Source organism: Panthera tigris, chromosome C1 (genome assembly GCF_018350195.1).
Source record: "Panthera tigris isolate Pti1 chromosome C1, P.tigris_Pti1_mat1.1, whole genome shotgun sequence".
Taxonomy (NCBI): domain Eukaryota; kingdom Metazoa; phylum Chordata; class Mammalia; order Carnivora; family Felidae; genus Panthera; species Panthera tigris.
In genome coordinates, this window is record NC_056667.1 from 194,376,518 (window position 1) to 194,399,096 (window position 22,579).

Below are 22,579 nucleotides of genomic sequence, written 5' to 3' on the forward strand. Positions count from 1 at the left end.
ACCTTAGGGTGCTTGAAATGGAAATATATTTCAAATATAAAAGCTATTTATTGCCCATGTGAGTTTGTGGACCAAGATTTATTCATTTCCATTCACCTCAAAGAGCAATATAAGTCACATTTAATAAATTAATAAATTAGCAAACTAAGTCCCCTTTAGTCCTGTTCTGTGTATTTCATTATATTTATACAACATGATTTGGGGAAGATTTCCAAAATTAATGCTTGGAGAGTCTGGGGTTTTTTATACTTACATTTTTTATAGACTTAGAAATTTTTAATTTAACATTTTTACTAGGTAATCAAAGTTAGCACATACATTTGTCATAGAATTTGGAAAATGCACAAAGATTAAAAAAGCTAATTATAATTTTTCCACTTAAACATTTTAAAATCGTGTTGAATTTTCTTCCATTTATATCACATATATTCATAAAATCACATTCATATATATACATATATATATGTGAGTGATTTATAACTCGTATATAACCTTTTGAAAATTTGTTTTTTTATCACCAATATGTTGTGAGTGTATTCTCATAACCTTAAGCAATCTTTAGATATGTGCTTTATAGTATTGTATTGTATGAAGAAATTATATTTAATAAATCTCCCATTTCTATACCCTTAAGCTATTTAGACTATTAAAATAATCAAAACCCTGAATGTGCAACTTTTAATGAATTCTTGATTGTTTATTTCAAAAAAAACCTTAGAAGTTGAGTTATTGGATCAAGAGTCTACCTTATGTAAGTTCTTGACAGAGGTTGTCAAATTGTCCTCCAAAAAGGCTATTCTAATTTCCATTGAGTACTTTTTGTAAGACTTTAAAAACATATAAACAAACGAGAAGTCCTTTCTCAGGCTCATTGAGAGGCAGGCATTAGGTTGGTTCACTATTAAATCTTTTGTTTTTATAGTTTTATTTTATAGTTCTATTTTTATAGTTCATAACACAGCTAACAAACTAATTTGAGTAAGTATTATGTGGTCAGTCTTTAAGGAAAAATCCTGCTTTGTTCTTTAGATTTTAAACTGTGTATGCTCCTTGGAGAACAAAGTTGAGTTTTGCTTTGTTTTCCAGGTTACTGCATTTAAACTCTGCACTTCCATATGGCTACCTGAAAAGGCCCAATTTTCAAAATAAACTAATAGCCCTTTAGGGTTTCTGTAAGACAACGCAGCAAAACAATTTAAACTCTCTGCATTATACCAAACAAAATATATATTAAAGGTTTATTTACAATCATTTTGTTTTAGAAATGTTTTGATACGTAGGATCTGAATCAAAAGAACTACGGAACGGTCAGAGACCTGCAAGTTTAATCTAGAATTTATCTTTGCATTAAAAATAAGAATTTATTCTTCCAAACACTTTACTATAATGATAAGGTTATGAAGTTAGGTAGTTTCAGTCCATTTTCTCTACCTCAGTTTATTTCAAGATGTTCTCTGTGGAAAAAACATGCAGCAATCCACTAATTATTTCTGACCCTGCCAATAGTGGGTCTGTTTTCTTGCAAACAATTAGAGATAACATGTGTGACTAAAGGAAAGGTGTGATTTCCCTGTAACAAGTTGACTTAAAAAAGTACAAAAACTTGTTTAGGTCCTAAAATGAATAAAAACAGCACATATAAACTTCTAGTCATACTTTCAAAGTCAAAATATGTTTTTGTTCTTAAAATTTCAGGGGAACTGGTATTAAATCTCAACACATAATTTGCAAATGTCTTACATCCTAGTAGGTGGTATATTCACTTGGAGTTCAGGCTTTTGTTGTTATTTGTTGATTGTTGGTTTGTATTGCCTTGTTTTCTTTTCTCTTCACTTCTTTGTGTTAAATGTGTCAATTCTTTGTGTTAAAACTATTCAAAGTTTTCAATGATCTGAATTGAAACACAATCAAATAATGAATCCACAAATTATAATAATATTCTTCTCAATTTTAACTTAAAATTAAGTATAATATGAACACCATGGATACAAGAGCTCTAACAAGAAATAATTATTCTTTTTTAATCATAAGCAAAATGAGACTTATTATCAAAATTTGCTTCAAAATACAAATGTGATAGAGATGGGATTAACTTTTATCTATGTTTTACAAAGTCTGAAGTCTTGATTACAACAACAGATATTATAAAAAAAAGCATTATAAAAATTACATTGTGAACTAACAACACATGAATTGCTCTGCTAAGCCTCCAAAAGACAATACATAGAAAAAAATGAAAAAAAAAAAAAAAAAAACAAGAAAAGGTCAAGCACATAAGCTCTAAAGTCTTTCCCAATGGAGGGATCCATTTGCAAAAATTATTCGTGGGCATTTGGATTATGAACAAAACAGGGCTATTTTGAATTATGAACAAATGTTATCCCCCTGAGCGATACATGCAGCAACAGCTTTTCTTTCTTTCTGTTTCCTTCCTTCTTTCTTTCTTTCTTTCTTTCTTTCTTTCTTTCTTTCTTTCTTTATTTCTTTCTTTCTCTTTTTTTCTTTCTCTTTCTTTCTTTCTTTCTTTCTCTTTATTTCTTTTACTTTCTTTTTCTTTTTTCTTTCTTCCTCTCTTTCTTTCTTTTCTTTCTTTCTTTTCTTTCTTTCTCTTTCTTTCTTTCCTTCCTTCCTTCCTTCCTTCCTTCCTTCCTTCCTTCCTTCCTTCCTATTTTTAACCTTATAGGTATAATAATACCTTTAACATGGTACAAATAAATGCATGGACTAAAAATAAGTGTGAATTTATATTCACATTAGCAATGTCGTTGCACATAATTTACCTTCATCTAATAAAAATAAGTGTCTGATAATTTTAAGATATTCCATGAAATCATGATCAAATATATTGATTTTTGAAATTCGAATTTGCCTAAATTAATCAAATGAAGTCAACTACACTTATAAAAGTAAAATAAACATTTACAGGCGCTCAATAATGGTATTGTGTTGAATTTCATGCAGCACTCTAAAGTTCTGAAAAACTGTTGATCATTCTATAGAGGTATTTTATGTGGAAATATATTAATTCTTGACCATTGGAAGGGGCCACAAACCAGGGAATAGAGGCAGCCACTAGAAGCTGAAAAATCAAGGAAATGCATCCCCTCAGAGCCTCCAAAAAGAATCAGCACCCTTGACTTTAGCCCAGAAGAACGGATATTTTTATTATGAACTCCAGTATTCAAAGAGAACAAAATTGTGTTGTTTAAGCCACTAAATCATGGTGATTTGTTATAACCCCAATAGGAAACTAATATAGTCTGATAAAACCATGTGTTGATAAAAGTCTACAGTTTTATTCTAAGGGAAGAAAAGTGAATGGATAGTATCACTGTATAGCTATCTTGTAAATTCAACCTGGACTTACAACATAAGATCCAGGGAGTCCAACTCTAAGTACTTACCTAGAGAAACCCTTAAACAAGGGAAGAAATATATATGTACAGAAAGCTTCAAAACTTATTAAGTAGTAAATAACTATGAACAAATGAATTGACCATAAATAGAGAATGGATAATAAATATTCAAATAATCCAGTAATGCATAGGATTTGAAAGGAATGATAGCAGCTACTCACACCAAATTGGGGTGTGTCTTAGAAATATATTAAGTGGGAAAAGCATGCCTCGAATAAATACAGAGTGTCACCACTTTTTATAAATTTCAAAGGCAAGGAAAAAGCAAGATCATATTTTTTTAAAATCCAATACGGTGGTTTAATATGATGGTGCTCTAAGGAAAAGCAAAAGAATATGAACAGGTAGGAGCTCACAGAGACCTTCAAATTTGACAATGTGATAACTCTTAAAGAGGGGAGGGAATTCACAGATGTGATGGCTTTATTGAGGTGGCAGCTTGCTTAGGCTATAGTCCCCAGCTGAGCAATCAAAAAGTAACCTAGGTGTTTTGGTGGAGGCATTTTGCAGATATAGTTAAAGCCCATAATCAGGTGACTTTAGGCAAGGGAAATTATTTTGGGTAATCTGGGTGGACCCAACTGAATCTATAGGAAGGCCTTAAAACCAAGAATGAGGTTTTCTGAGAGAGAATATATTTTACTTGTTCCTATAGAGTTCTAGACTACTTGTTATTTTCTCTTCCCAACTGCTTCACTCTCTCTCTCTCTCTCTCTCTCTCTCTCTCTCTCTCCCACAGTCTCTTTCTCCCTCCTTGCCTCTCCCCTCTTCCCCGTACCCATTTCTATGTAATCTATATTATTTTCTTATTCTATGATTTATATATAAAGATCATAATCATTGTTTTTGGAGCAGAGCAAAAGGTCAATCATTAAGTATGTTTCATTTTTATTTTACTTATCATTATTATTTAGATAACCAGATCATGCAAAAATGCATCACTGTTCAAAATGAAGGGCTTAACATCATTTTGTAACACTTATCGATAAAAAGAATTACACTCTCTAAATGAATTAGAATAATTTAATAATTCTGACAGAATATTTAAAATCATTATGTTTTAGATTCATAAAGCATTACACAACATCCCCTGCAAATAAGCTCTCATCCAAAAAGCGTGGGTTTGATTTTAGAGCATTTATAATTCACAGGTGCCTGGCCAGTCCCATCTCACTATCCATTCGAATAAAACATAGGAAGGTGACACAATATCTCAACTGCAAACATACACAAGAACAGAATAAATTTTTTTTAATATGAAATTTATTGTCAAATTGGTTTCCATACAACACCCAGTGCTCATCCCAACAGGTGCCCTCCTCAATACCCGTCACCCACCCTCCCTTCCCTCCCACCCCCATCAACCCTGTTTGTTCTCAGTTTTTAAGAGTCTCTTCTGGTTTGGCTCCCTCCCTCTAACCTTTTTTTTTTTTTTTCCTTCCCCTCCCCCATGGTCTTTTGTTAAGTTTCTCAGGATCCACATAAGAGTGAAAACATATGGTATTTGTCTTTCTCTGTATGACTTATTTCACTTAGCATAACACTCTCCAGTTCCATCCATGTTGCTACAAAGGGCCATATTTCATTCTTTCTCATTGCCACATAGTATTCCATTGTGAATATAAACCACAATTTCTTTATCCATTCATCAGTTGATGGACATTTAGGCTCTTTCCATAATTTGGCTATTGTTGAAAGTGTTGCTATAAACATTGGGGTACAAGTGCCCCTATACATCGGCACTTCTGTATCCCTTGGGTCAATTCCTAGCAGTGCTATTGCTGGGTCATAAAGGAGAGCTATTTTTAATTTTTTGAGGAACCTCCACAGGGTTTTCCAGAGCGGCTGCACCAGTTTGCATTCCCATCAACAGTGCAAGAAGGTTCCTGTTTCTCCACGTCCTCGCCAGCATCTATAGTCTCCCGATTTGTTTTGTTCATTTTAGCCACTCTGACTGGCGTGAGGTAGTTTTGATTTGTATTTCCCTGATGAAGAGCGATATTGAGCATCTTTTCATGTAGATACAATTTTTAAAGTGGGTTTTGTCTCAAGTCACTACACTGCACTTCTATTTTCTGGGAGCTGCTATGGCCCTTCAGCACTTACCCTTCACCTATTTTCTGCCACCTGCTTTCAGGAATGGCAAACCACTGCTGGAAAATACTAGTTTGAAAGCACTCAGGGAGCTAGAATGGATCAAGCTACTGAGGAAGCTTCCAGAGGACGAGCGGGAGGAAAATAAGCCTGAGTTGTAAAAATTGCACAAGTGACAACAGCTTTTTTTGTAGGGCGAGGGACACTACATGAATTAATGATTTTAACTGTTGCCAGAAATTACCTTCTGCAGCAGGTGAGAAGTAAGGTGAATAGAAACATGAGTAAAAGGAAGATTAGGTGGAGAAAGTGTCTATGCAGGGACGCGAGCATCATCTCTGACTTTCACTGGATGTATGACCTCAGACAAGTTAATCTTCTCAGAATTGACCTCCCCCTCTGCAAAATGGATGTCCTAATAGGATCTCCACTATAGGCAGGGGTAGCTTGAGACTGTCTACATTGGAAGGGTTTGCATGTCACTCTAATGACAAGTAGAGAAGAGAATGGAAGGTTTCCTTAAATCTCAGAAACAAGCACAGTTTTTACTTAGACTCCACTTTGTGTCATTTAAGGGGAAAGGTTCTATGAGTGCTAATAGGATTGCAAGGATGAATAATGAGGTGATGCACACAGTGTAGATAGCACGGTGTTGCCATATCATTAACACTTTGTAAATTGTAGCAGTAATTATTAATATTAATTATTACATCCAGTGTACTTTCCTCCTTTCTTTATTTCTTTATTAGGAATTGTTAATTTTCATAATATTGGTGAGGTGTTCATCACATAAAACAAATTACTTTATTTAATTTTAATTTGACTTAAATTTATATTATGTAATATGCCTAAATAATGAGACACCTTAATATTTCTATTCGTAAAGATTTTACCAATACATTTATAAAAGGTTTAACCTGTAATATTTTTCTGAGTGGAAAGCAAAATTCATATTGAGCTTCTTTTAAAGCAAAAAAAAATGCCGAATTAACTTTGAAATTAATAGTGCTTTTAAAAACAATTATAAATCACTCCCAAAGCCTCCATTAAACACATTGTATAAATACTAAATTAGTCAATATTGCATCTAAAAAAAGAAGTCTATGTATTTATTCTAGGCACGTGGCCATATTTTGTTGCTTTTCATCTTCAATATTCCAACGTGACCATAAATGATCATTTTGTTAATTTAAAGTGTTGCTATTTCTAACATTTCTCATACATTCAATAAAACAATGAGACAAGCTAGGCCAGAAACACATTACCTCTGGAAAATCATTTCCATAACATGCAAGCTCATCAGTGATGTAATAACTAAGGTGGTTATTGAAGTTATCACTTACAACACCACAAATAGGCAGAAACATTCCAACCTGAAAATGGACTCAATCCACAGAGAGGTAATTATCATCATCATCATAATATTAATGATAATAATATAATAAATCATACTTCACATGGAAAGGAATATATGTTTTCCGTGATTTATACAGGCTGACTGAATTTAGGTAAAGCCATTAACTTGGAAGATTAAAAGCATCATGGGTAGTGAACTATGAAATGTGGTTCTCATGAAGGCAATAGCATTAAAGAACTTTATCATAGTGAAACTTGGTCCCTTTGGAAATGCGCCATAAGATTTTTAAATGAATGAACCATGTTACAATGTTAATAGTAAAGTACAATTACCATCATTGTTTTCTAGAGGTTTGGTTTTTCTAGAGGTTTCTAGTTTAGCACAATTAAAACAAACAGGATAAAATTATTTATTTTGCTATTCTCTCTACTATATATGGAGTTCAAGCTCTAGAACTAGAAATTCATTATATGGGAATTGGTCAAATGCATTCACTGTTCCCTAAAAATATCATTATACTTGCTTAAAACTTAATTTCTCACCTTATTAACTTCCATCCCTATTGTAGATTTCTAGTATATTCACTTTCCTCTTCAGTCTTTCTTTCTCATGCAGTTCATCCTCTTGTTATACAACTGGTAATGATAATAGCAAACACTATATATATAGCATACTTCTGGGTCAGGCATAACTAAACATATCACATAAATGGATTCATTTAATGCTCACAATAATCCTATGGTGTAGTTTACTATTATCTCTATTTTAACAAATAAAGAAAATTAAAATTAAAACAGATACTATATAATTTGTCAACGATCACACAGCTAGTCTGTGGGTAAGTGGCAGACCCAGGATTTTTATTTACTTTTATTTTTTTTAATTTCAATATAAATTTAGTGTAATTTAACTATCCAATGTTCATCCATCAACATCTCAGTTTCCTTCTTTTTATAAATCATTTTGAAGCAAATCTCTGACATACTATTTATTGTAAATATTTCTGCATGTATCTCTGAAATATAAGGAATATTTCTTAAACATAACAACGATACCATTGTCAAAGCTACAAATTAGCAATTATTCCTCAAAATCCAGTCAGTGTTTCAATTTTCATGGTTGTCTCATAGATGTACTCTTCTGTTGGATTGTTTGAATAAGCATCTAAACAGGCACCAAATATTTCATATGGATGTTATGTCTCATAAGTTTATTTTAATTTATAGATTCTCTTTCTTTCTAATTTCCATTGGTTCTTTATTTAATACAAAAAGCAGATTTTGTTCTGTGGAGTTTTCTAACTTCTGAATTTTGCTGATTGCATCCTTGTGATGTCTTTTAATATGTTCCTCTGTCTCCTGTGTTCCCTGTAAACTGGTAGTTATATCTAGAGTCTTAATATTAGTGTGTGTGTGTGTGTGTGTGTGTGTGTGTGTGTGTGTGTTGTATTACTTGGTTTAAAAACCTATGTCATCAATACTATTCCAGAGTTTGAACTCAGTTTGGCTCCAGAGTCTGCTTTTAACTACTCTGCTATATGTCCTCACAAGCATATGATGCTTTTTCCATTCACAGCTTGGTTGCCACACCTCTGAGAAGTGTTCCATTATACACGGGCTATCACAGAACCTTAGTTCTCCTTTGCCCATAATAGGATACTTACTTTGTATATAATATTTTTGTAACATTTATCATATCTGGAGAGTTTGAAATTATTTATTAGTGTATCTTCTCAGTAATATTTTGATACAAAGTGATGTGTTTTCATCACCTATGTAGTATCTAGCCACTCTGATATATAATGAGAGAGCATAATAAATATTTGTGGGGGAAATTTGTAAATGAATGGATGAATATAGATTGACAGAAGTGGCGATACTTAAAAAAACACATAACATCTAGGCAAGGAGGGATTAAGGCTATAAATTGAGTGATACCAGTTTAAAATACCAGCTACAGAAAAACCCAGGGCCCAATCCAGAATCATCATGAATTTTTGATGTGACAAAAGAAAAGAACAAAGTAAAGACTGTTGGGTTTCTTTTGTTGTAAATAATAGAAAACAACTTTAGTGATTTAAGAAATAAGCAATTCATTACAAACACAGAGCCCTAAGACATTAGTAACTTCCGGGTGGGGATAGCACTCTTGGAAATGAGAAGGTACGGAGCTGAGAGACAGGAGTACCAAGATCACTTTTGGTAGAACAAACCCTCATGTTCTACATGTTCCCATAATGTAATGTATTCAGTCCAACTGGACTGCATCCCATGGAGAAGAGACAATTACCCCAATGCAAAAGTGCTGCTCTTAAGACGGAAAAATATATTTTCAAATTCCTCTACAAAATTTCCAGAGCTACCAATATTTACAAAATATTTCTGAAGTGTCTACACTGAGAATACAGCCAAGAGCCAGAAAAACATGAAATCTGCTCTGATGGATTTAATAAAAAGTGCAAGTGTGGTAAGTGTTCCCAAGGGACAAGTAGGGAATAATGTAAAAACATACAACAGGAGTAACTAACTCAACTTGGGTATTCAGAGAAGAATACACATGTAATCTGGACCCTGTAAGAGGAGTAAAGATTGCTTAAATAATGGGGGATAATGTGTGTACCAGGAGAAAGTAATAAAATGTGCCTAAAGGTCCTCGGGCAAGACAATGAAGCCCCATTACTGAGCAAACACAAGCTCAGTATAGATGTGGTGAAGAAAAGAACTGGCTGAAAGATGCAGCCGAAGAGCTGGAGGGGAGCCAGGCCAGGGAGAATCCTGTGAGGATTTTGGATTTAATGTAAATGACAAGGGTGAATTATCATAGGGCTTTAAATAGTGGTGTGGCTTATGAATTTTATAGCAATCACTCTAGTGGCAACATGAAGAATGGCTTAGAGGGAACGTAAGTAGATATAGAAAGACAAACTCTACCATTGGTCATAGGAATTAAGAGAAATGGAACAATATGAAAAAATATATATATTAAAAAGCAGAAAGGACAGAAGAGCTTAAAAGGATGGTGATAGGTGAAGAACAACAAGGTTTCCCCATTTCTGTCCTGAGCAGCCTGGTAGATGGCAGAAACATTTGTTGAGAAAAGGTGCACCGAAGAAGCAGCAAGGTGTCTGGAGAAAGACACAACATTCTGTTTTGATTCAGTTTGTCCTAGGTACTTGTGAACCAAGTAGGATTGCCAAGTAAGGAATTGAAATATAAATCGGAGCCCAAAAGACACGTTCATGCTATAAATACAGAGTTAGGGGATATTGGTGTACAGAAAGTAATTTAAAATATGGAATAGATGTACATGAGGAGGAAATGTACAAAAAGACAAGAAAAGAAGAATTTTGGACAGACCCCTGAAAAACAACCATTCAAATTTGGTGACAGGTTTAGGAAGTGACAAGAGACTGAGAAAGCCAAAGAAAGAAAAAAATTTAGCAGTGTGTGGTATGATGAATATTAAGGAGAGAGAAGGTTAAAGGAGGAGGATGTGATCAGCAGTACTGAAGTCTGCTTGGAAATAAAATAAAGATTAAAAATTATCTGCTGGATTTAATTACATAGAAGTAATTGCTAATCTAAGTGAGGAAAGTTCAGTTGATTGGTGGAGATGGAAACCAAATGAAAGAAAGTTAAGGGGTTAGATGTCAGGAAATACAGATAATACATAAAAGAAACTTGTTTTAGATGGTTTGACTGAGAAAAGCATGCAAGAAAAGTAGGTGATGACAAGGGAGAAAAATGGGTAGTTGGGACTTTAGCAGTCATTATTGCTTTTTGGCATATGTAAATTAGTCCCTTTCAACGGGCAAGACACTGAAATTGAATTACTTTTATATACTATGAGCCATCTTGTTTATAACAGGGATCTTTGATTGTTGCAACCCAAAACTCAAAAGTGGAATTACAGACACAATCTTTTGCAACACAATTCTTCAGGCAGCTATTATAAATAGTAATAGATTTGGCCCTTGTGATGATACCTAAGGCTGAATCTGGACTCAGCAAGAGAGAGCGCCATGATTGATTAGCCGTGTCTGCCATTAACTCAGAACTGGGGACTTCTCCTGCCAAATACTTGCTGACAGCAGCCTAGAAACTTCTCTTGGCAGCATAATCTTCTTAAAGTACTGGTTTGTTGATAGTCAAGTCAAAATAATTTTGATATGAATTTTCTTTGTGCCTCACATCCTTTTTGTGTTCAATACTATAGGATTTATATTTATAATACAGGACGTATCTTTTAATTTTTTTATCTAATGCTATTGTCTCTTCATGTTTTGACAGTATATTTGCGCAGAGTTGTCTGGATTTATAATTATGTTTTTAAAAACTGTTCATTTACATAGTGGCTGAAATACCTACATGCAATTGTTTTAGTAACATTAACTTTTTGATATTAGCAAGAAATGTATATTACTCAAATCAATATGCTACTTCTCTGAAAAACAGCTGATTGCAACCCATTGCAATTTTGTTCCAATGCTATCACTAAGAGAAATGCATCTTTGCAGTTCGGTTGAGATTCACATGGGAACACAGACCTTTCCTGAACTGCAGATTACATCCACCTCATTGTCAGTACAGAAAGGGGGTCTGAATATGTGAGCTTTATTTCCCCATAGGTGAAGAATTATGGCAGCAAAAGAAAGGCAATGGAGGAATAAGCAAAGCATCAATTTTAAGACAAAGCATTGAGCCTGAGTGTTAAATCTGAAAGGACTGGGGCAGAAAAGAAGGAACAGATATAGGAAGAGACCCCAGACTATCAATTATTTGGGGTGGAATTTTCCTTTGCTTTGAAATGGCAGATGTACCCCAGGGGTCATGTTCAATCACCCCGAGAACACTACAGCTGGACTTCATTGGCAAGATGACGAATAGACAATTAGAGCACAATAGGGGCCATTTATTTTCTGACCATGTCTCATATTTGCCAGTCAGTTGAATCTTTAGAAGAATAAACTCACTGTTTAGTGAGTCCTTTTGGTAGCTATACCTTCTCAATAGCTTTTTGTTACCTAAACATATCTCCCACCCCATGATTAAAATGTTAGATTATGAAGAACAGACTCTGAAGGAAAGAGAATTTTTTAAGAACATATTTTTATATTTATTACAACAGAAACTACTTCTCTCAATTAGCTAATTAGTTCAGATACTATTAGAACCTTATCATAAATGAATGCCACTCCTGAGATGGTTTCAGGTGATGCTATAGTTTTTAAGAACATCTTTTCATGGTTTGGTTTTGTTTTTAATAAAAGATGGATACTGAAAAAAGATGAGGCTATAATTTAAATAAGTATATGGTGCAACAAAGCTTGAGGAAAAATGACTTATCACATAGATGGAAACACCAAAGAAGCAAGGTTTTATTGAAATTTGAAGAGACCGATTATTTTAATGGGATAGTGTTATTGTATGAATGCAGGTCTAAGTAAAACTGATTTTATTCATAATCTGCTGTTGGTATTTTTGTTATTGGCTTCAAAGGCATAGTCATAATGATAAACTAGTACCTTGAGTCCTGTGAGCTGAGTGACTTAATAGAAACCTATAAATAAATGGGATTCATAAAGGCTTCTGTCTGCACATATGGGGTTATTGGATTCGAGATCAATGAACTTTCTTTCACCACATCCACAAGTCATTTGTAACCACTGGGAAACTTATTTTACTAAAGATGATCAATATTTCCTAGAAATGTAAGAAGCACAGATGCTGATACAAAAAAAAAAAAAAAAGAAAGAAAAGAAAAGAAAAAAAGAAAGAAAGAAGGGAAATAATATTGAGAAAATAGAGTTCTTAAGAGAATTCCAGAGGCCAAGTATCTACAGCACCAAAATGTGTAACTCAGAATTCTCTAATAAAGCATGTATGAATTATCTGTTCTATAATTGTCTAGTATTTTCAATCAGAAACATTTTACTCAAGAGAAAAGTTTGGAATGTGTTCTTCTAAGTAAATGCCTGTGTATTACAAACTACTTTTCCTAATAGCAGGAGAAATGGTTCAGTATCAGTGTAAAGATTCTATCAGAGCAGATATAACGTTTCATTTTACAAATAAAAGAAATTTAACTTTTAATGTTAATATTTTATATTTTGTTTTAACAACAATAAATATATTAATGAATTCATTATTTAATAATAAGAAATAATAAAGAATTTTCTTTTTAATAATAATTTATAGATAAAACTTGATTTATCAAACTTACCAGAAAAGTGGCTATTAATTCTTTTACTTGTTAAATGTTTATTTATTTATTTATTTATTTTTGAGAGAGAGAGAGTGAGCAGGGGAAGGGCAGAGAGAGAGAGGGAGAGAGAGAGACACCCAAGCAGGCTCCACACTATCAGCCAAAGCCCTACAGGGGTTCAGTCTCACCAATGTTGAGATCATGACCTGAACCAAAATTAAGAGTTGGACGCTCAACCTACTGAGCCACCCAGGCATCCTAATGTTTTTACTTTTGTGTTCTTGATTCATTTATCCAACTTTCATAGTCTTTATGTACTTTGTTTCAGAGGTAATTCATGTGAAACAATGTCTTTTTTCTTTCTTTTTAATATTTTTTAATGTTTATTTGTATTTAAGAGAGACAGAGCATGAGCAGGGGAGGGCCAGAAAGAGAGGGAGATACAGAATTTGCAGCAGGCTCCAGTCTCCCAGTTGTCAGAACAGAGACCAGTGCGGGGCTTGAACTCACAAACTGTGAGATCAGGACCTCAGCTGAAGTTGGATAGTTGACGAACTGAGCCATCCAAGGGCCCCTGTCTTTTTTCCTTCTTAACCAATTTGTAGCATATTATTATTTTTGTATTATTGTATCATATATTATTATTATTATTGTATCATATTATTGTCTCATATAGCATGAAGTTACTAATCAATTGCAGTATAAATTACTCCAATGATTTTTAAATTTTTTTTCATTTATTTATTTTTGAGAGACAGAGAGAGCACAAGTGGGGAAGGTCAGAGAGAGAAAAGGAGACAGAATCCAAAGCAGGCTCTGAGCTGTCAGCACAGAGACCGACACGGGGCTCGAACTCACAAACTGTGAAATCATGACCTGAGCGGAAGTGTGACGTTTAACCGACTGAGCCACCCAGGTGCCCCTAATGATTTTTATAATTAGCAAGTTTTGCTTATATTCTATCCTCATAAATGCTTAGAAATGGAGTGATTTTTCTATGCACTAAAATATTATTTTGAAAATATATTAGCAGAAATGTCTTTGAATTAAAAAACTAATGTATCAAAATAAGAAACAAAATGATACTGATTAAGTCACAAGTGTCTTTTGAATTTTGGAGCAACTCATGATTAATTATATTCATCAAGGAAACTATTCTTAAATACTCTGGCATTACTCTCAATGCTCCATCAAAAGAAACAGGTAACAATGTAACTTCTACTTATTGTGAATTCAAAATGAAGCAAAATTGAAGTATCAAAATAATGCTATTCTTGAGTTTATCTCTCAGGGTTATTTTTTGTGAAAGATACAATAATGTTAGAAGTAAAAAAATAACCTGCCAAAATGCTTGCATCCAAGGACGATCAAATGAATTTGAATCTGTATCCTAACCCAGGGCCTAAAATGTCCAGGCTTTCTTCTCTGCATCATACATGATATCTCCCTTTATTTTGTCATTCAACACCACTTCCATATTCCCAGCTACTCTCAACTCACACCATCAATGCTGCCTTCTGTTGAAGATTCTAGCCCAAGCCCTGGTGAAAAGGCTCAGGCTCATAATTTCCACAGGAATGTTAATAAATACCAATGGGAGAAAAAGTCAAGGAAATTCAAGAAGGAAACAGGTCCCAATTTTATAAAAAATGGTGATGACCAATTCTACTACTATTTTTTTTTAATTTTATGAGATCTGTTTAATTTAATTCCTAATCTGGGAGGTACTGTCCTATTTTATTTCTTAGCCATTTCCACTCTAAAGGAGAAATTGCCTTTAGAGAAATATGGAGGTCACACATTATTCAGACTAGAAATGATGGCAATTCTCCCAGTTTCATGACCTGCTTCCTTTTCAGAAGTTGTTTATTTCATCACGTATCAATAACCATTTAACTGTAACTGGGATGTACACTTGGACTTCCTTGTGTACATGAGAGGCTGATAGCAAAAAATGTAAAAGCTGCAGGAAGAGATAGAGCCAGAAAGAAAAAAGAAAAAACAACAAAGGAACAGAGTAGTTATATTTAGTTTTAGTTTCAGATGAGCAAATACCTTTATTCCTGGTATCCTGAAGTTTTTGAGCCTTGATACTTGGGAGAAATAATAGTATGGGAAAGGATACAATACAGTTTTCTTTTCTGGAATGTCCCTGGTTCTCTTGTCTTACATTATTTTTCACATACCACTTCGATCACAATTTTTTCTGTCTCTTATTTTCCATGTATTAGTATGTCATGGCTGCCATAACAAAATACCACAGAGTGGGTGACTTAAACAACAGAAATTAATTTTCTCATAGTTCTGGAGGCCAGAAGTCCAAGATCAAGATGCCATCAGAGTTAGTTTCTGCTGAGAGCCCCCCTCTGTGTTTGTTCACCTTCACCTTCTCACAATCCTCACATGGATTGTCCTCTGTGCATATGGAGAGAGTGAAAGAGAGATAAATCTGCCATGTATCTTCCTCTTTTTACAAGGACACCAATCCTACTGGATTAAGTTCCCACCGTATGATATTACTGAACCTCCATAACCTCCTTATGGGACCTATGTCCAAGAGAAGTCGTGTTGAAAGTTAAAGTTTCAACATATGTATTTAGGAGAAACATAATTCAGTTCATAACACTCCCTTACCTAGTTTTAAGAGTTGAAATAAAATGTCTTACTTTTTTTTCTTTTTCCAATAGGGATAATTCCTAGAAGAGGGTCTGATGCATTCTGAGTATTTGCCAAATAAGAGAACTTAATGAATGAATGAATGAATGAATGAACAAACATACATACATACATACATACATACATACATAAAAGAACTTGACAGATGGTCACAAGTTATGTTTGTGTTTTCCCCACATGATTGAAATCACTATTGAGACAATTCTGGTCTCAGTGGGTACCAAGTTGAAAACTAGTATCTGAGCCCAGAAACGGGTATTTCTGGATGTAAGTAGAATAGACCTGAGACAGTAAAAAGGGGCATCCAGAGAATATTAAAATTCCAAGCTAGATGCCAAGCTGTATGGAAACCAAACGTAAATTACCACCGTTTTAAAGGCAGACCATAGTCAAGGCCAGAACATCAAAGTAGATCAAACCTAGATGGGATGCCATTGCCCCTGTGTCAGAAAGCAGAAGTCAGAGCACTTGGCCAAATGAAAGCCCAAGAAAGGCTGAGGTCACAAATGAGGACTAGGGAGTACAGGGGAATGCCTCTGATGCATCAGACTGAACACCGCTGGGTGCCTAGTGTGGCCCCATGTGGCTTCTCCTCCTGCTTTCCCAGGTGAAATGCTCTACCCTAGAAGAACCTTTAAAAACACATGTTTCTATTGGTTGGATTGTAAATTGGTATAACCACTGTGCAAAACGATATGGATGTTCCTCAAAAAAAAAATTAAAAATAGAAATATACAATCAGTAATTCCACTACTTTGTTTCCAAAGAAAACAAAACCACTAATTCAAAAAGACTTATGTACCCCTGTGTTTATTGCAGCATTGTTTACAGTAACCAAGATACAGAAGCAATGTGTCCATCTACAGATGAATGCATGAAAAGCTTGTGGTATATGCACAGTGAAATACTACTCAGACATGAAAAAAATGAGATCTTGCTATTTACAACCAGATGGATGGACCAGAGGGTATTATGTTAAGTGAAATAAGTCATACAGAGAAAGACAACTATTGTATGATTCACTCATGTGGAATCTAAAACACAAAATGAACAAACAAACAAACAGAAAAAGACTCATAAACACAAATAACCAATTGGTGTTTTCCAGAGGGGAGGGGAGGTAGAGGGATGACAAAATACGTAAAGGGGATTAAGACGTACAAACTTCCAGTTATAAAATAAATAAGTCATGGAGATGGAGATACAGCATAGGGAGGGGAGCCAATAATAATGTAATAACATTGTATGGCGACAGATGGTGACTAGGCTTACTGTGGCAAGCATTTTGTAATGTACAGAATTCTCAAATCACTATGCTGCACACCTGAAACGAATATATAACAGTTTTTTAAAACTATTTTAAAAGTAGCTGGTTTCTAGCAATTATAAATATCACATTGGTTAAATGACATGCTTTAAAACAGGCACACATTAATTATGTAATTCTAATATTAGGGGAAAAATGAATTGGGTGAAGGGGAGAAAGAAAAGAGTTTTTAATTAGATAATCAGAATTCTAATCTCCGCCAGAACTGGGGTAAAGAGAGATCCTCATTAGGAGATTTCTAAGGAACAATGGGTGTTGTTACATACTCTCTCATATCACTGCTCCACTTTTTTTACATTTTGAGAGAATGAATTTATAAAATCAAGAAAGTATTTTAATTCTTTCTGAAAAATTAATGTATATGAATAGCAAGTAATATTTATGTAAAGCAAATTGCTCATCATTTTGAGGCCAAAGAATAAAGCTCATTTTTGCTCATTTGTTAAAAACAGGAAACAAATACATCAAATGAGCTCTATCAAATTCAATAAAATTGTATTTTCTGTTTTATATAGGGATGTTTATGAAATTAATTGCTCTGCCTCTGGAAAAGAAACATGTTAAGCAAATAAAAAAACAAAGATGCTACTGTAAAGTCATATAGGTTAACTTCAGCCTTAGCCCCCTCAGAAAATTTATAAAAGTTAAACTGTAGAAGCATAAATAATGAGGTTTTACTACAATAAAACAATTATTATTTAGAGAATTTCAAGAGCTCTAATACAGCAATGCAGACATCACAATGTATTTCACATGGATAAGCAGCTAATTTATTAATATACTATTTTATGGAATATGTTTCTTAGGTTTATATGGTATAAAAACAGGGGGAAAACATTTAACTGATTAATCTTTAAATGGAAAAAGAAAATTCAGCCCAGTGGAGTATAATCTTGCATAAAGGAAAAAATGGCAAGGGATTTCCAGTGTTTCCAAACCTGTAGTTCTTTTAGGACAGACAGGAGCGGGGAATATACAAAATCACTTGAAATTCGGTGAACTTTTCAGTCACTAAATAGTTTGTTTTTTTTTTTCAAAATGGAAGCCAGAAACTAAAAGGAAAAGTAGAAACTAAAGGGGGTTGGGCATCCGACTTCAGTTTCGGCTATGATCTCAAGGTTCCTGGGTTCCAGCACACGTCAGGCTCTGGCTCTATGCTGACAGCTTGAAGCCTGGAGCCTGCTTTGGACTCAGTGTCTTCCTCTCTCTCTTGCCCCTCCCCCGCTCACACTCTGTCTCTCTCTGTCTCTCTCTCTCTCATAAATAAATAAACATAAAAAAAGAAAAAAAAAGAAACTAAAGGGAACGTAAGGGATACACTAATGACAAATGGAGGAAAACACCCATCTTATTGTAAGTGACTGGTACCTTTATCTAGCTTTTGAGGTTAGAATTTTAGACTATAAACAACCACTTTAAAACTTTTCATTTGAAATCATCCCCTATAATTATTAAAAACAGAATGTTTCAAGTAAGTTTGGTGAAATCAGACCTTAATATCTTAGAAATTCGTCTGGATAATCCAGGGACAGCTTTTAAAAGCTAATTTATTCTTCTATGATTGCTTCTAAATTAGTAATTCCACTATACTTCTAGTTTAAGGCTTAATTCATTGGAGTCACTGACATATTTGCAAACCCTTTGTCCCTGGAAAAATGCAAATGTACATGTGCAAAAGACATTTTATTTCCAAGGGCACTTAAAGCCTTAGGTTTAGAATCTCTGGCTTTCACCCTTATTTAACTATGTCACCCCTTGCAGTAGGAAAATTTATCAAGTAGTGTTATTTGCTTGCTTGTTGGTTTTTGTTTTCCATAAGATAATTTAAAGATAAAAGAGAGAAAGGACAACCATGAACTTTGCTCACAAGGATGGTAAACCAGTAAGACTATTAAGGTTGTGCCCCGTACAAAAGCACCTGGCAGTGGGGATGCAAATGGGGTGAGGGTTGAAATCACCAATTCATGAGCCCTGTAGCTGGGCTGCAGTTAGCCTGGACAATGAAGACATTTTTTTTTCTGATTTGTGTGCATAGAAGGGTCTGTTTTCCATTAAGAGTTATTAGTTGTTGCCCTGCTTTTTAGGACTTCTAAATTGCCCATTTTTGTACAGCGAGCACAAAGAAAACTTACATGGGAAAAAATGAGTGCACACACATACACACATGCACTACCTTCACCACCCCGTCCTCCACACCAAATCAAGAAATTTTTATAATTAAAAATCACAATCTTATATTGCTGGGACTAGTGTTTTTTTCCTTCCTTTCAATCCCATTCCCACTCAGGGAGATGGTTCTTTCTTTGTTCATGTTTTCAACTTGCCATCTGTGATCAAGATAGGAGAAAAATAATTTTAGCAAGCCAGATTCTCTTTCTTTCTAGAGACTAAAGTCTAACGATGAAAGGTCAATTTTTAGTTAGTTAGAACAATTACTTTGTAGTCCACATAGGTCTGGACACAGACTATGTAAGAGAAAAGAGATTTGGGATCCCTTAGGAGAGAGGAGGATTTTTATTTATTCTCGTGTGTGTGTGTGTGTGTGTGTGTGTGTGTGTGTGTGTGTGATGGCTTCATTTCCATCACCCACAGGGAATTAAAATACTCAGCATGTATCTCACTCTTCAACTTGATTACTTCTCTTGGATTAATGCTTGTTGAAACACTGTCCGATGCCCCCTGAAGCCAAACCTTGCCCATGTAGGAAGTCACATCTGTTCTCTCTGACTCTCTGCCTTGCCTCAATAACTATTTTCAGGTGGTTTCTATAAAACTGAAACTTTGAGTCCAAACAACACTGCTTTGCCACCTTAGTTAGGGTGTCTACTCAAGCAGAGAGCTCTGGCTAACTGAGATAATACTGCTGGATTTATAAGGGACCAAAATCCTCGTGTAAAAGGAAATCTTCCTGTGACTTCCATAGGTTTTCCTTCAATCAGAGAAGACCATGGATGCTACTAGGCTCTGGCCTTTTATTATATAAGCCACTATCTGTCATTTCTTTAGGAAAGAATTCTGTCACGTGTCTTTATGTGTATTGGCTAGATTGGAAGACTTTTTAATACTCAAATTTAATGCAAATTCAGTCTTGCTACCATGTGCTCCCTAAACATGCAATAAATATTTATTACTGCTGATGAGTTCAGGAACCGGAATTTGCCAGTACCTACTGTGATCGACAGCTGCAGGAGAATTGGATGTAGTCATTGTCGAGCACAAGTCCCCACGTGCTGCAAAAATCTGGAGAGGCTATCACAATGGCTAGTGTATGGCACGCTGTCCCTCCATCCCAGGTGTGATGGGTTAAACCTCCCTTGTCACGGTCCAGCCCTGACAGCACGAAGCACAGTTGAAGTTGTTGCAGATGCTTTTGATTCAAATTCATGCTGAGCTTTCCCTGATCAGCATGTTCCTTTGGGCAATATCACAATTTCATCTTGTTCAAGCTGTCTACGTTCCTGTTTACTTAGGTTTGCAAATGGAACTTTAGCACTCAAATTAGTACTGACAGTACAACCTGCAAGCGTTCTAAATCCTCATTTGCCTTCATTCTGAGGGACGGCACTCTATTTTCAGAGCAATATTGATTTATATCAAAATTACTCTCATGGTATGAAAACAACGATATGAAAATGCATGGCATGAAAACCCTGCGTTCTCATTTTCAAATGCAGCTATCTGGGTGTTAAAATCAGCACCAAAGGGCATCCAACTCCTTGACCACCAGCATTTCTTATTTTTTTTTATGCACTATTTCTCTCATGAAGCACAGAGGCATGTGTAAACAAGAGAAAAAATATATTCAGGATTGTAATTTAATAGTGCAAGAAAATGATTTTTTTCTTAATACATAAAAAATTCTGACCTACAAAATTTTCTTTGCTGGGGTTCTGTTTGCCCTATCTGGAGACTCAGTGCCATGATTAACGAAGGGTAAGGCACGCTATCTAGCAGGCAAGACTGGAGACAGGACAGCCAATGAAAAGAAAAGCTAGAGGGAATGAACTGTTTCTCATTCTGGATCAGTCCTATTGAATGGAAAATCTTAGGTAAGGTCACTAAATCATAGTGTTTCATTTTCTGAACAATGGTCAATTTGTATGGGAGCTGGTGCACCCTTGGCACTCATAATCGTCTCAAGAACTTAAAAAAATACATATCTGGGTGCCATCCAGAGGAACTTAAATCAGAATTCCTGGACATGGGAGCTAGGTATTTGTACAATGAAATGCTCCCCAGGATCCTGCAGTCACCTAGGTGAGGAAGATCTAAAGCTCTTGTTATACAAACGTACAAATAACCTCCCGTTTTCAATCCCACATCTCACATAGGAGATCAGCATTAAGTGGCACCTCTAATTCTTGAGACTTTGGAATTCTGCCTTGTGAATAGGCTTGCCTCTCGTTGAAGTCCACCTTGCAGCCACTTGCTATTCACCCTTGTCCTCTGCAAACTTCCATTCACTGTACTGGACAAAAAAAAATAGCTTCTACCTCTTGTCTGCTCTTGGCTCTTCATTTTTAAGGATTTCTACCTCTTTCCCCCCATTTACCAGCATAATGATGTCTTGAGACAGAGTCGAGATCTATGTATTTAATCCATCGTATATAATGATAGACATTTCCATCTCTAGCCTTCACTAGAGAGCTCAATTTCCACCCATCTGAGAAAATTACATGATGCGCCTTCAACCTTCATTTTCCTCAGAGAAACCAACTTACCTGCTGCATATTTTTAGTCATTTCTGGTGTTGTGAGGAGAAGAAACGTGCTGCTTTATCCCAGAAGCATTCTTTTCTCCTTGTACCCTCTTTCCATCTCCCTAAATCTGTCAATTCCCTCTCTTCTCTGGGACGTCCTTCACAAATCTTTCTTCTATTTTCCCTAGTGAGAAGTCTTTCACATTCCCTACATATAAACTGTGTCACAACGAGTTTAATAGAAAAATAATAACAATTTGAAAAGATTTAGGAAAGAAATTAGAGCCTTTTTAAAAAGGAGAAATTCTTTTTGAACAGCGCTAGAAACCATTCTTCTTCATCTTAAAAGAAATGTTGTAAAGATGAAAACCAAAAAGAGCCGAGAGTCCTTGTTGACTTTTTAAAATAAAAGCAATGGAATACATGATCAAAAACATTCAGAGTACTAAAAGGTAGAACATGAAATTGGAAAGCTTTCTATCATCTCCCACAAACCTCCACCCCAAGATTAACTACTCATCCAAATGTTAATATTTTATGCCTCACATATTCATGTATACAGAATTATGGGTCTATATATCTATATTACTAGTAATATCAATTTTTTGATACATAAAAAGAATTGCACTACTAACTCTGCCGTTCAGCTTCTTCTGTCATTTACCAGAATATGGAAGTCCAGAAATAACTCAAACTTGCATGTTCAATTTGATGCCTGTGGGAGTGTCTACAGGGAGTAAACAGGGAATACTCAATCATCATGAAGAATGCACAATATCCAACCGATGTTATTTTATCTTTGAAAA